The sequence below is a fragment of the Erpetoichthys calabaricus genome, chromosome 15 (genome assembly GCF_900747795.2).
Source record: "Erpetoichthys calabaricus chromosome 15, fErpCal1.3, whole genome shotgun sequence".
In the NCBI taxonomy this organism is placed as follows: domain Eukaryota; kingdom Metazoa; phylum Chordata; class Cladistia; order Polypteriformes; family Polypteridae; genus Erpetoichthys; species Erpetoichthys calabaricus.
In genome coordinates, this window is record NC_041408.2 from 99082950 (window position 1) to 99098881 (window position 15932).

At 36.8% G+C, this 15932-nt stretch overlaps 1 protein-coding gene across 22 annotated transcripts in view; it reads left to right on the plus strand.

Annotated features, from left to right (window-relative positions):
• Window positions 1–15932, plus strand: part of nrxn1a (neurexin 1a) — a 1087315-nt gene that overhangs the window by 485788 nt on the left and 585595 nt on the right. The gene's annotated exons all lie outside the window — the stretch shown is intronic.

Here is a 15932-nt window from a genome sequence, read left to right on the forward strand (position 1 = left end):
CCAGTCTACTGACAGCTGATTTTTTTTTTTTTTAGAAAACAAAAGCACTGAACGTAACTCAGAATGACATTTTATGAAGACAATATCATTCACATTCAATTTAACAACATAGTTTAATCATCATCCCATATGTTACAGGGAGACTTTAATATTTTTAGGATTCACTTTTAAAAGACTGTTTTAGTAGACGTCTACAGTTGATTTTATGACTAGTGCTATCTTTAGAAGATACAGAGAAAAAATATGAGAGTAAAGCTTTAAATCTGCCCACTTATGCTTCATTAAAATATAAACTAGTTAATAATGGAAGATATTCCTCAGCATTTGACTTAAAAGTGGTAGTTTGTAAGGGCAACATATGTAAATATGTAAATGCAAATATATATTAAAACTTGACCACAAGATCACACAGTGAGACATTGATGAGACTTGAATTGGCAGCACTTTATTTTATAACTGATGTCTTAGCTGATAGGCCATACTGACTTCCATACCAGTGGAGAAAATTAAAATATTTTCACAGCAATATGTGTCCTTGTCTAACCCACTTATTCCAGACCAGAGTTGCCTGAGGGGGCTGGGGTCTCTTATAACTAGAATAGGGAGCAAGGCTGGAGCAAAACCTGGATAGGGTGCCAGTCCATCACAGGGTGAACACACAAACCCATGGCTAATTTAGCATTACCAAAGCAATTCAAGTAGCATGTCTTTGGACAGTAGGCAGAAACCCATACAGACACAGGGAGAACATGTAAACTCCATGTGGGGAGGATGCAAACCCTTGTCTTCTTACTCTGAGGCAGCAGTGCTACCACTACATCATGTTTTAATCAGCACATTTAGAAGACAAAAGACGCTGGCGGAGAGGTGAGAACGATTTTAAGGTGGGCCGGATCAACAAGTTTTTTCGTAGACTCTGGTAATCCTAGTGGTAAATTGATTGTACTCCCAAACCATTCCCCAACCTTCTTCAATGGATTTCCTTTGCCTTAGCAGGTAAGCTGCTGATTCATCCTGAGTTTCATTCTTCTTCTGCAGTGAGTGCAGTGCATGTCCATTACACAATCTTAAACCAGAAGGCTAGATGCACAGTCAAATCAGACACAAGCAACATCTAACTTCAAGCATGATCTGACTACATCCCTGTTTCAAGATATTCAGGCATGATAGATAAAAACTGGTAAAAGTATAATGTACAAATGTTCTTGTATTCATTTTGTTCTAAGAGTGCATGTAAGGTAAGTTTCTATCTGCACAATTAAGCTGAAACAAATTTTAACATCCACTAATTAAAAAAAAAAGAATTTCAAAATGTTTTTATATTATTAAAATTGTAAAATTTTAATTAATACAAAATTAAAAGTAAGAGTATTACAAAACAACAGAATGATAACCTAATTGTCCCTTTATTCAGTATAAAAAGAAACAAAGAATTAATTAATGTATCCAACAATTAAAACTTAATTTAAACACACAGTACAATACTGTAATAACGGGTAGCAAAAATAACATTGCATCAGTATGAACTTGAATTGGACCACGTGGCATATCTCTGAATGTTGCATTGTATGTATTCTTTTATTAGTATAAATACTTAATTTGTTCAACCGTAGTCCCCTGCCATCTATTGATGTTAGTTTTAACTGATTGATCATAGATGGAATTATAATTCATGAACTTTCTCATTCCCCTCTGAAATTAATTCCTGGATACACCCCTGTATCAAGATATTCATAGCTCAGTCTTAAATTATATTGTCATTTCTTTATAAAAGAATAAGGAATCTTTAAGTAAGAATATACATTTTATTCTAAATTTCTATCAGCATTAGGGTGTGTCTAAAACACTTATTCGGACTGGAATGTGGACAGGTACGTACATTGAAGATGTACTAAATACAGTGTAAATATAGTATAACACAATATGGAAGATGTGTGAGAACATTTTATAAAGGATTTTGCTTAATTTTTTTATCAATTTTTTTTCTTCAAAGAATGATTTTTGTAGATTACATGTTTCATTCATCCTTCCATTTGCTGAACACTTTTAACCCAATTGTTTAAGGTCACTGGAAGCTGCAGCCTTTCTCAGTAGTATTGGGCCTCAGGGCTGGAATCATCCTTGGACTGGGGCAAAAATTGTTGTTCCTTTTGATCTATTTTCTTAATTCTAGTACAGTCTTAATATTTTTTTGATATTTGATAATTTGCCCTTTATGCCCACTACTAGTGTACTGATATGAGTTTAAATTATAGCTGATAAAGAGGAAGGAACTACTAATAAATTAAACAGTTAATGTCCAAAAACTCTTTAAAAGTGTCTTTAATGTATCTATAATATTAATTTATGCCATACTGAAATGGTATCTGATTGCTAAAGCAATTAAAGCAACTCTTGTACATGTTAAATTTTCTCCTCGGCATAGCTGAACTTGAGGCCTCTTAAGATGTAAACTGCTATTTTGTAAACTGTTAATCATTTTTAAATGCTCAGATAAAAACATAACTGTGTTTATAGAAAAAAAAAAATTCAGAATATTTTGTTAACAGAAAGAATTTTATTTGATTAGTGAGTCATTACTTGAGATCCTAGTTTTTTGTCCATGCAGTGGAAATGAGTGATGATAATTATTTTCCTGTTGCAGAACATATGAAACACAAAATATGTTGTCACTTGACTTGTCACTTCAAGTCAAGTGGCTTTATTACCATATTATCCATACACAGTATTGCAGCATACTGTGGCATGAAATAATGTTTCCCAGGACCGCGGTGCAACATATACAGGGTGAGCCAAAAAAAAGTACAACATGTCAAACGTTTATTCTACAAAAATGCTGCAAGATAAAATAAATTTCATTACGACATAAGAAAGGGTATACAAAATAGATTTTTTTCACTGTGTTTTAAAAATTATGTCTGCAAGATGGTGGCCATCATTAGTGATACACTCTTCAAGAGAATTTCTTAACGCTGGCATGACTCATTCTGCCATCTCAAGGGAAATAGTGGTGATTTCGTGGCAAATATCGTCCTTGCAGGCTTCAAGGTTTTGAGGTCGGTGTGTGTCTACCTTCAACTTGAGATAGCCCCACAAGAAGAAATTGCATGGAGCAAGATCAGGTGGATGTGAAGGCCACCCAACATCGACGTGCAGGGAGATCAGCTTCCCCGGAAACGTCTCCCACAAAACTTGCATGGATCTCCACGCTGTATGAGCTGTTGTTCCTTCCTGTTTGATTTTCCTTCCTGGAGATTTTCTGTTCAATATTGTACCCATCTGTCTAAATTTAGCCACCCACTGAAGAATTGTTTCCGATTTGGGACATCACCGTTAGGAGGAATGCTGAAGTGCGTTCGGAAGGCGCGTTGCGTAGTGATGATGGATTCATTGTTTTTGAAGAACGCTTTGTCAGCAAAAGCATGGTGCTCACCAGCCTAAGGCATGTTGCTGACTGAAAACTACAAGAGATTGCCTATCAAAGGACATCTACCCCAACCCACTTGGCTGCCTCTACCTCGCGTAATGATCTTGAGAGAATGATAAATGTGGTACTTCATTTTGGCTCGCCCTGTACATAAACACAGGAGAAATGCAAGACAGGTAAAGAGCTATACAATACAATACAATACAGTTTATTTTTGTATAGCCCAAAATCACACAGGAAGTGCCGCAATGGGCTTTAACAGGCCCTGCCTCTTGACAGCCCCCCAGCCTTGACTCTCTAAGAAGACAAGGAAAAACTCCCAAAAAAACCTAGTAGGGAAAAAATGGAAGAAACCTTGGGAAAGGCAGTTCAAAGAGAGACCCCTTTCCAGATAGATTGGGCGTGCAGTGGGTGTCAAAAGAAGGGGGTCAATACAATACAGCTATACTATACTATAATGCAGGGGTGGGCAAATTCAGTCCTGGAGGGCCGCAGTGGCTGCAGGTTTTTGCTCCAACCCAATTGCTTAATAAGAAACCCTTATTGCTCAAGTAACACTTCAGCTTCACTTTAGTTGTCTCACTTGTTAAGATTTTGAACCCTTATTGCTTATTTTAGTCTTAAACAGCTGCATTCTCGGTTTTTAATTGCTCCTAATTAGCAATACCATGCAAATGACAAAAGAGACCAGCATTTCTCCATTTAGCTTGTTTTCATTTACACCTGTGTGTATTTATCACGCACTACTTGGTTTAATTAAATACTTGAAAGGAAAGTGAAGAGAAAAAAGTGAAGAATTACTCATCTGTTTTAGACTTCAAATCATTTGGATGATATCCTTAGAAAGGAAAATAAATCTAGGATATGAGAATGACTTGACATGGCAGAGTTAAAGCACTAGCAAGCCATGCAATTAAATAATTGACAAGAATTGGTTTTTAATTAAGCAACTGGGTTGGAACAAAAACCTGTAACCACTGCGGCCCTCCAGGACTGAATCTGCCCACCCCTGCTATAATGGATGAATAAATTAATAAAAATAAAAACTACATAATAGATAACTGAATAGATAGTAATAATTTGATATAGATAGTAATAACTAAATAACTAATAGATAATAACAGCAAAACTAATAGTAAAAAGCAACAGTAGTGACAAGTGTAGCAAATGAACTGCATATAAATTCACTTCTAGGGGCAAATCTGAGGGCAGCACAGTCCAGACAGCCAAAGGGTAGAAGCAGTTGTGGAACCTTGCAGAACTGGTTTGGATGCTACAGTACCTTCTGCCAGATGGAAGTGAGACAAAGAGACCGTGGGTAGGGTGGGAGCAGTCCTTCACAATGCTGTAAATTTTGTTGATACGACACTTTACACGTCTTCAGTGGAGGCCAGAGAGGACCCAACAAACTTCTGCAGTGTGCACTGTACGATTTAGAACCATGCAATCGGAGACACTGCAGTTTTCAAACCAGACAGTGATGCAGCTGGTCAGAACACTCTCAATGGTGCCCCTGTAGAATGTGGTGAGGATGGAAGGAAATAGTCTTGCCTTCTTCTGCCACAGAAGTTTTCTTTTTCATTACGTACATTGCAGAATCACATTTAAAGAAAAATAGTAACTTACAAATATTTCACATATGGTTTGTTTTATAAGATTGCCTATGTTCTATCTATGCAGTATATGATATATGCTTTTTAGACATTAAATTCTATGTAGCCAAATCCAATTGAGAGTACAATATTGTTTATTTTCTCATTAAAACATTCAGAGGCTACAATATCTTATTACATCACTTCACATTTCAGTATTTTTACAATACAACTGTGTACCTGTATATAAATGTTAATTTTTAAATTCTTTGTTTATGTAATAGACCAAGGTCTTTACTTCAGTGTAGAACAATCATAACACAGTGTTTGCAAGTTGCAATGCGATTGTTAACACGATTTAAATACATGGAAATGCAGGGCGTGTATAATGATAATAATTAACACGACAAACTAACAGTTCTTGCTTGTGTTTCTGTTCTCATGAATTTCTCAGGTTCGTGTTTAGCAACATCAAAAATATTATTTAAAGTAAGATATTTTATTTGGCTAAAAGTTTATGAGCCCTAAACATTAGCTCTTGTATTGTTTTTACAATCTATGCTTTATAAGCATGACCTTCTGCTTATTATAAATCATAAAACTGTAATAGGTTTTAAACCAGCTAATTCACAAAATAGCAGAGCTGCAGAAAAGGATGACACATCTCTATATTATGAATGATTGTTTCAAGGAGATGATGGTTTGGTTGAATTCCAAAATGAATTTTAATAATAGACTGACCCTGAGTAGTCCTTTTGTGTAAATAAATTTAGAATGATAGCATAACACCCTTTTTATTTGATAGTAACAGTTACTGCTTTTGTATGCACAGAATAGTAATACTACAATGACTGAAATACATTTCAGAGTGCAGCACACTACAGAAACTTTAAAGTCATTTACATTTTTTTAGTTTTTTTTTGGCTTGCAAAACTAATTTTTATGTAACTATTCATATTGGTATGCAAGAGTCGATGTTTCTTTTTAATAAACATTGTCATAATTCACTCTTAAAACAGACATTTATTTCAACACTGCATTCGAAATTGGCATTAATTGTGAATAGCAATTTCTGTTTTATTATAATATTGTACATAGTTATGTCACCTTGGTATTTTTTTTAAGTGACTGGTTAATTAGAAGGGTGTTTCAGTTTTGCACAAAAAAGTAACTGTAAGGAAATAAATAATGTAAAAAAAGTATTTATTAAGTATAAAAAAATGGTTTTTTTTGTCATTTATGAACTTGAAGATAAGCTAATAAATTAAAACAGTGCTACAAAATGTGTCTAAAAACATCAATCTTCACTGTGGAGGGTATATGAAAGGACACTTTTATTGATACAGTAAATTTTTCCTGTACCTGCCACCAGTTGCCTCTCTCCAAGATTCAAACTTGTGTCCATATAGTTTTGCAGAATAGAGGCAGAGATACTGTGTGGAAAATGCCACCGCTGTTATTGTAAGTAGCTATGTGTATGTGTGTATATACTGGCATTGCATTATGCTTGAGTTATTCCATATACAAACACACCGTGCACTGTCCAAAGAAGTGTGGCGAATTTTAAATACATAATGGAATTTATTGCCTTCATTTAAGGATACACAAATAGTTTACAAATTTCTACCAGGCTATTCAAGTGGTGAATATGCATTTGAAAAAATGTAATATAGGTTGAGAAGTGTAGGGTTGCTGTCTTCATCGTATCATTTCCATCTATTCATCCATCAGATTTCTTAACCTGATTATGCACAACAGGATCACAGGGAAGCTGGAGCCCATCCTAGCAAACACTGGGCACAAGGCAGGGACAACACTAGGACAGGTGGGCAGGGTGCCACTCTGTTGCAGGGTGAACAGAGAGAGAGAGGATAGAGCTAATTTAATGATGACAAGTCACCTAACCCTCTTGTCTTTGACTGTTGAAAAAATCCAGAGCATTCGGCAGAAACTTAGGTGGAGAGAACATGCAAACTCCACGCGGAGGCCACCTGGGCATCCTTATATCACCTCACTGTTTATTTTTGCTTTGGAAAAGGTACTGCGTGCATTAATGAATAGCAACACTCTGTTGCTATCTAAGACAACAGGCTTTGATTTTTTATGGCAAGTGTCCATCTTTTTCTTTTCTGTTATGATATGGTTACTTTATATTACACTTAACAACTTTTTTCATTCCATTGGAGGATTAATAGTGAAAGTATTGCCAATCGACTGCTTTTCAATCGACTTGTGATGCTCTGTTGTAGGTGGTTTCAGGGGTGAGGCTAACTAAGTAGGACTTTATGCTCACTCATTAAGTGGCTGCTAAGATGGGTTTGGGAAATGCTCACAAATGACATTCATATTTTAAGTGTGTGCAGCGTAACTTTGATTGTTAAACGCCAACATTCATCATTTTCGGGAAATGTACCCCTAAGTCATGCTTGAGGGAATATTCCAGTAACCCAGAGGCCTGGTAATACTCTTCTTTATTGCAGAGGAGGTAATGTTTTATAGCTCATTCTTACCTGACAGGAGTTTTTTAATTCCTCTGTTGTTAGCTGTCCATATGTCAGGCGTAATGTTGTTGGACGTACATTGGTAGGTTCTGTTTATATTATCAATTTGAAATTTCTCAGTTATAGTAAATGATTATCCTATGCTTTGTTTCTTTGTTTGTCATATACAGTAATTTGTAAAATTAAGAATTTGTATTTTTAATTGAAAATGAGTTGTAATGCTCTGAGCCTGTCCTTAGTTAAGAGTACTATGTAAATTGATATGACTACCTAAAATCTAATAAACTACATTTTTGGTTGAGGGCTTCCCACTCCTAATATCATATAATGACCCTGTATTACAGCTTAAATCCAGCACTTTTACTTTAAGATGACAATGAGCCCAGGTAAAAGAAACGGTAATTAACCCTGGAGGCTAATATTGATATTTTTCAGTGTATGTACTGACGTGACTGTATTTCTCCACATTGTACTCTTAATGTAATAATATATTTAACTATAAATATATTTACAAACCACTGTTCATTTTATATGCTCCACACAAATTATGTATTGTTGCAATTCAATTTACAAAGCAATTCTGATTGAAATACTATATCAAATTTTAATGCTTATGAGTAAAATAAAAAATGCTAATTCAATTCAGAAAGCAAACTCAGTATTGCAGACACTAGGATGGGCTTAGAGAATATTGCAGAGTGAATATTCCTCTGACAGTGCAGAAGCTCTTCATCATTAAAATGGTAGAGGCCTAAATGGCATGTAAAGAGGTGGTCTTTTGCTTTGATTTATTATTAAAGTTGATGGAGCGTCACATGCAAATCTCTGTAGACAGCTGCATGAGCCACAATACTAGAGGAATGTAACAGAAATGGACCAGTGAGAAAACTAGAACAAAAAGACCTCGGTTTTCTTGCAGATTTGTGCAGATAAAATGATAGAGACAGTGTTTTGGAGTGTTGGTATTGGAAGTTAAGTAAGGTAATATCAGAGTTTTCCAGATGATTAGTTATCTGACAGTAAGCCAATACAGCTGAGATGAAATTTGTTCACTGTGTTTTGACTGAGTCAGGACCCCAGCAGTTGGATTATGAATGTTATGCAGTTTCATACTCTTCAAAGAAAAGTGTTCAAATACGTATTACAGCAATCCAAACCATAGTTGACAAACAAGTAACAAAGGGGTTCATGAAGTAATGGATTGTGGCAGTGTTGAACAAGTGGTATTATCCTATACATTCTTCGGGTAAAATACCAAAAGACACAGCTCTATCTTGTTATCCCTTAGATAGATATGTGTTGCATTCTTCTAAGCAATTATGTGTTTGAAGAGATAAGCTTATCTATGTTCACTGTATAATCAATAATGATTTTTATAGCAACCACTCATAACCTCAGAAATTTGTCAAGCATATCAAAACAAAGAGGCAGATGAAGGAATAGCAGCCTGGAAAGAGAACCAGGAGAGCCAACTTCAGAGTTCACAAGTTGGTTATTTAGGACACCAACAAAATTCCTTCTTTGGTGGAGTAAAAATTCAGAAAGGTAATATCTAAAGAGGTGAAAAAACAGTTCCTGTTCAATGCACTGGAAAGAAGCAACATCTTTAAGAGTTTCTGACAATAGCAGAAGATTACAGAAAAAAAAAAGCTGGACAGATCTGATTGGTTAGGGTTAGGAACATACTGTAGGTAAGCTGAAACGACACAATAGCCCTATCTAAAAAATACCACACCTTTGGAACATTTATCGACTATTGAAGCATAAAACTTGACTTGACATTGAGTATTTGATGAAACCACAACTGTTATATTTTATCAGTTTTCTCTCAAAGCTTTTATATTTAGTTTAAGGAATAGCAGAGCATTAAACTTTAACCTTCCTGCAATAAGTCAACACTGGATGGTTTTCTTCTTTTGACTCAGTAAATATAGTCACTCATCAGAAATAGTTCAATGAAATATAACTATATATCTGCAGCAGTCAAACAAGCACCCGCAGCACACCCACTACGGCTACTTTGGCAAAATAAAAAAGACATGGGGCTGAATTTTAGCTTTTACAGTATGTGAGTTTTAGTATTCCTGAAGTATTGCCTGGGTGATGGAAAAAAAACTGTGCATCACTTAGTTTCTTGAACAATATTATTGTTTATTTTAATTAAAAATGAAAAAAGAATGTTTAAAGCTAGGCTCTTTCCTAGATTAAATGTAAAAATAAGTTTTTAGTTTTAAATATTAAATAATATCTGAAGGCACAGGGAGGCAATGAGGTAAATGATAAAACAAAAGACAAAATCTGTATATGAGTAATTTAAAAAAATGCATATTTCTAACCTGTTTTTTAAAAAAATATTTGAGCATTTATTTAAATAATTCATCCAATGTCAGAATTAGCGCTAGAATGTCCTATGGCTAATGGCCTAGTTTCAAATTAGGTATATATTTTGATCTCTGAATCCCATCCTTCATTATGTACAGTTTGTTTAACTCTAATTTGTTTATGAGCTTGTGTGTCTGATATTTCCACAGAATGGTCGCTTATTATGTAAGCCTGCCCTTCCCTTGTAATTGAGTACTCTGTCAGTGAAAGCAGGAAGGTAGGCATTAAGAATGAAACCTGGCAAGACTAAAGAATTAAAAGGCTTATACCATGCCTGGTTGTGAATGCCCAATATGCTAACATAACGATATTGGAAACAGAAAAACTGTTACTCTTCTCACACACCACATTGTTGTAAGTATAATATGAAGAGGCTGCCAGCCAATCACATAATCCACAGATTATGTATACATACAAATATGAATGACACCTGGCAAAATTAAAGGCTTTGTACATGATTTGCTCATGAATGAATGCCCACTCTAATAACATCAGGATTTTGGAAAAAGAAAAGCTGCTTGTGTTTTCACACAGAACATTGTTAAAGGTACATTATGAAGAGACTGCCAACCAAAAAGATCCAGCCAATGTTAGTCCTGTGGTCTGATATGATTGCTTCTAAATGGGCCTGATGGATGCTTTGTGACTTGTGCAAGGTAAAAGGCGGCGATTGTAATTCAACTGAGACCAAAGTACAAAAGTGCCTAGCTAATTTACTTTCCCATTTAGGTGATTGAGCAGCTGGTGAACCAACTGAGCTCCATTCTTCTGAACAAAAATCTATAAAAGTACAAAAGCACTGGAAGCTGGAAGATTATAAAAACATTGCCTGGAGTTATAAATATTAATTTCACTTGATTTACAGTGATAGGAGGGCCAGGATATGACAACGGTCCCATATGATCCAACCTGCCAGATTTCAAGAATGCAGGGTAGTGGTGGGTTATATACAGTAGCACACATTCAGTTTCTTGCTGTGAGCAGAAGAGGTACAGATAGGATTAGATAGGTAGACTTTATTGTTATTCCAGAGTGAAATTTGCTTGCAGTATGAAAGTTCAAAACATAAGGCCTTGATATACAAATATAAGAAAATAAGCCAAGACACAAAAACTGACAATCTGTCTTATTGTATATATAGTACATACCCTCAAGATTTGTACAAAGAAGAGCAATTATTTAAACTAGCCAACCCGCGGCGTACCATACGCCGCATAATCAGGCGGTTTTTTAATGATTTTTAAGCACAGGGAAAAAATTAACATTGGGCGGGGTGAAGCCTCGCGAAGCATCAACACGTTTGAAGCAATTGTGTCGGAAATCATATCGAAGCTTTGAAGCATTTGACACTCACCTTTTTCGTGACACCTCCTGGCCATTTTTATTAACGTTACAGAAACTTATGATACACTTCAATGACGTCTGTTAAAAGTCGCATTGCTTTTATTTTTTCGTAGCTACAGACTGACAACAAAGAGAAGGGTTCGTCAGCAGCTTCTAGTGTCTGATGTCTAAAAAATATAAATATAACTAACGCTGACAGGCAGAATGCACTATACGATAGCAAGAGTTAAACAAAATAAGACGCCTCACCTCATGCATTCCCGGCTCTTTCAATTAGTATTTACTTTTGCACTGTATCATTATAATCGGTCCTGTTATTAGTATTATAATTAACCCTGATCTTTTCTTGAGATCACATTTAATAGCCTTAAATGTTTTGTTTGGTCTGTGTTAATTAAAACGGAGTAGACAGAAAATAAAGGTTTATCACTGTACTTTGCCATGATATAGGTAAGCACATTTGAGAAAGAAAATGTGAAATCCTTAAATCACAGATGTCATTATTCGATCAAGTATTAAAATCTGCAGTGCTTCGAAAGCTCGACACAGTGTCGAAACCTTAGTATAGAATGGCCCATCACTACCTGTGAGTCACGTAGAGTTTTCATTGTTGTTTGCGATTCTGGCCGCTTTTCGCGTACTGAGTTGTTCGGGAGTCACAGTTGAGAAACAGTTTTTTAATGTCTTTTAAGCACAGGGGAAAAAATGAACATGTGGCCCGGTGCATTCTTTAACTGCCTTGTGGCGCAGTAAGGAGACAGTGGAAGATTGTGGGTTTGCTTCCCGGTTCGTCCCTGACTCAGCTTGTGTGAAAAAAATGCGCCCGTTCTTTTATCATTTTGTTGCAGCCTATCAAAGACTTGGTGATCATGTTTTGTAGACTCAATATATATTGGCTTTTCACTCAGCGCGAGGGCGCGCATTCATCTCAGATTATTACATCTTGCTAGACTAATCTGCTACACGGCTGCGTTTGAAAAACCGACTTATCCCGGATAAGTTTCACCGGCATTAATGATTAGGAATCTGGTTGGAACAAAACCCTGCAGCCACAGCGAAACCGACTCAGGTGAGGAGTGGGGGCGGGCAAAGTAGTTGGAGCTATTGATTATTGAGTGTTGTTTGCCTGGGTGTCTGATCTGCTCAACAGGATTATAAATAAAAGGAAAACAATGTGAAGGCAATGTCACAGGTGATCCTGTGGTATAGCAGGTCCACAGCTCCACTTCAAAAGCCCATTTTTAAATAAATAATCATCGCACTCACAGTGTAGCGAGGGGCGTGGAAGTGTGGCTGAAACGGTTTCAGGGTAGACTCGTGCTTCGGGCATTTTTCCCCTGTGCAGTGTGTGAGGAGAGAGAGAGAAAGCCGGTACGTTAGAGTGAGCGAGAGCAGGCTCGAAGGCAATGTGTTCCTGTGGTATAGCGGGTCCATAGCTCACATTCAAAAGGCCATTTTTAATCAGGCGACTGACAGTAGTGGAGTCAGGCACAGAGAAGGTCAGCTGCAGAGACAGCGTCTCGACTGTTGCAGGGCCTGAAGCAGGTGAGACGCTAATGAAAAAGAGGCACAGGGCTTATTGATTTTTAAAGACTGCTTCCTTCATTGTGTTTTAACTTTAGTGTTAAAGGATTGCGCGGCTCTCTGTTGTGCTGCCTGTGTGTGCCTCTGTCTCTCTGTGGCGCTGCCTCTGTGTGTGTGTGTGTGCGCGCGCGGCTCTCTCTCTCGCGTTGTCTCTGTGTGAACCAAGATTCCACTGAGGTTGACTAATGAAAAGTCAACGTAGCTCAGAGCTGCAAGTGGAATGTGGCACAGACAAACAGAAATGACGGCATGTTTTTCGAGGCGTCGCGTCCGAGTTGGTGGGCGTGACTGATTTTTTCGTCGTATCCAATGGTCTAAGAGTTGGTGGACGTGGCTTCTTCCTGCGTGCGCCATTGGCGTTTTACTTGTCGGCGGTTTAGTGAATCCACGCCCCTTCCGCCGTGCTTTCCATGGTCGGCTACTTGTCGGTTTAGTGAATCCACGCCCCTTCCGGCGTGCTTTCCATGGTCGGCTACTTGTCTCCTGGCTTAGTGAATTATATATATAGATACTATATGATAGATAGATCCAAAGATTGTTTCTGAGTATGTGATATGTTGCAGCATTGTACCCATCCGTGAATGGGCTTTTGCAGAACAATAATGCTAAAGGCGAAAATAGGAAATTACTGAAATGGTTTCTGTTAACTTTACAGTGATTTCAGATTAGTGCAGTTGCTACCCAAGACTTAATCTGATTGAGTAACTGTGGAGTGGAGTGAAATGAACTTTTCAAAGCAAACATCCACCACTTCCCCTGGATGTGTAGGATTGTGAAGCACTATGTAATGGGGTATTATGATGACATAGTGATTTGTACTGCTCTCTCATAGCACTGGAGTACTGGGTTTTAAATCCCATTCAATCAGTCTGTTTGGAGTAGAAACATTCTCCACGAGTCTTTGGGTTTTTTTTTTTAAGGAATCCAGTCCCCCCCAACCCAAAAACAGAGTGTTTTACATTAGCGGACCACTCTAAATTAGCCCCATATAAGTTATATGCTAGCATTTCATCCTGCCATTTTCTTGCCTTGAGCTTAGTGTAGCTGGAAGGTACGCATGCTTATCAAGAAAATAAATAAATCAGATATGAAATTGTGTGAATTAACATTGTAATTAAAGTAAGACAGAAATGTGATGCTGCATTTTTGATATATCATTGATTCCTTTGACCAACAACTTCTAAATCTAGCTTAAAGACAGAGAATAGCATTATTTTTTTATGGATGGTACTATACTTGCATAAAAGCAATCAACATAATACTTTAAAACAACAGAGAGACTTTATAGTCAAAGGCAACTCAAAATAGTAACTTTAAAAAAAAGAGGAAAAGGATATTCGTGAACATCTACAGTATAGTCCAATTGTAGCTGGATTAGTCTGGAATCATTTTTAAAATTATTGCTGTGTTATCAAAGCAAGGTAAATCCAACTAGTGTAAAACTAATTAGAACATCTCCCACACAAAAACTACCCAAAATGAATGATTATAGCATGGATACAAAAAGGTAGGCTTACTGTATGATTTTGATCAAGAATTACCTAAGCAGATGAGTGGCAGTATTAATTGTTGCTAAGCTATTAACCATTAACATCTGTTGTAGCTTTTTTCTTCACTGGAAAATTTTGTGTCAATATTGTTTAATTACTCAGTCTGAGAATATGAAGTGGAATGCATTGGTTTGTTTTCCTACCGTACCAAACGATTATTGGATTTATAAAATAAACATTTCAGCTCTAACTCCACTTTAATTAACGTGTTACTTACAATATATAGTCCAAGTCATTCAAAAACAAAGTTTTGTTGATTCAAGAACATTGTTGCTATTGTCTAGTGATTAGGGTTTTGCACAAGTTTTTAAAAAACATTTCTAGCCCAAAGCAAAGTGCAGTTTGATTTTAAAAAAAGCATTTAGGTGATACAGTATAAATATGCTAACACATTGCTAATATTCTTGACCTCAACAGCTTGGCATTGTACACTTGCATGCTGATGAGGAGAAAAAGTGGAATTCTCAAAGGGAGATGTGAAACCTGTTTTCTTTGAAAAGTTCAAAGAGCAGTAGAAAGGAAAAATATATTCTCTATAGACATTGTGCTTGCTAAACCGAGGTCTTTCATTCACAGACTAATGCCGTCCATTACAATCCTTCATTAAATAATTTAAAAGCGTAACCTTTTATAAATGAGGTCTGCAGGAATGGGTGAACTTAATGTTAATCATATGCAGTATACAATTCAATTTACCCAAAAACATCATCTCTGTTATATATCTAATAGTAACACAAGACTAATATATATGTAATTCTTCAGCTATGATCCCAGGGATCAGGCATTGCTCAGGTGTTGTTAGAGGGTCATCAAGTGTAGGTCATCTACTGTTTCTGTGGTGGGTGCAATTGATTTCTGAAATTATTTAAAACACATTAAATGTATTTTATGTGGAGTACAGTAATCCCTCCTCCATCGCGGGGGTTGCGTTCCAGAGCCACCTGCGAAATAAGAAAATCCGCGAAGTAGAAACCATATGTTTATATGGTTATTTTTATATTGTCATGCTTGGGTCACAGATTTGCGCAGAAACACAGGAGGTTGTAGAGAGACAGGAATGTTATTCAAACACTGCAAACAAACATTTGTCTCTTTTTCAAAAGTTTAAACTGTGCTCCATGACAAGACAGAGATGACAGTTCCGTCTCACAATTAAAAGAATGCAAACATATCTTCCTCTTCAAAGGAGTGCGCATCAGGAGCAGATACTGTATTGTCAGAGAGATAGAGAAAAGCAAACAAATCAATAGGGCTGTTTGGCTTTTAAGTATGTGAAGCACCGCGGCACAAAGCTGTTGAAGGCGGCAGCTCACACCCCCTCCGTCAGGAGCAGAGAAAGAGAGAGAGAGAGAGAGATAGAGACAGACAGAGTTTGTTTTTCAATCAAAAATCAATACGTGCCCTTCGAGCTTTTAAGTATGCGAAGCACCGTGCAGCATGTCGCTTCAGGAAGCAGCTGCACAGAAGGTAGGAACGTGAAGATAATCTTTCAGCATTTTTAGACGAGCATCCGTATCGTCTAGGTGTGCGAACAGCCCCCCTGCTCAATCCC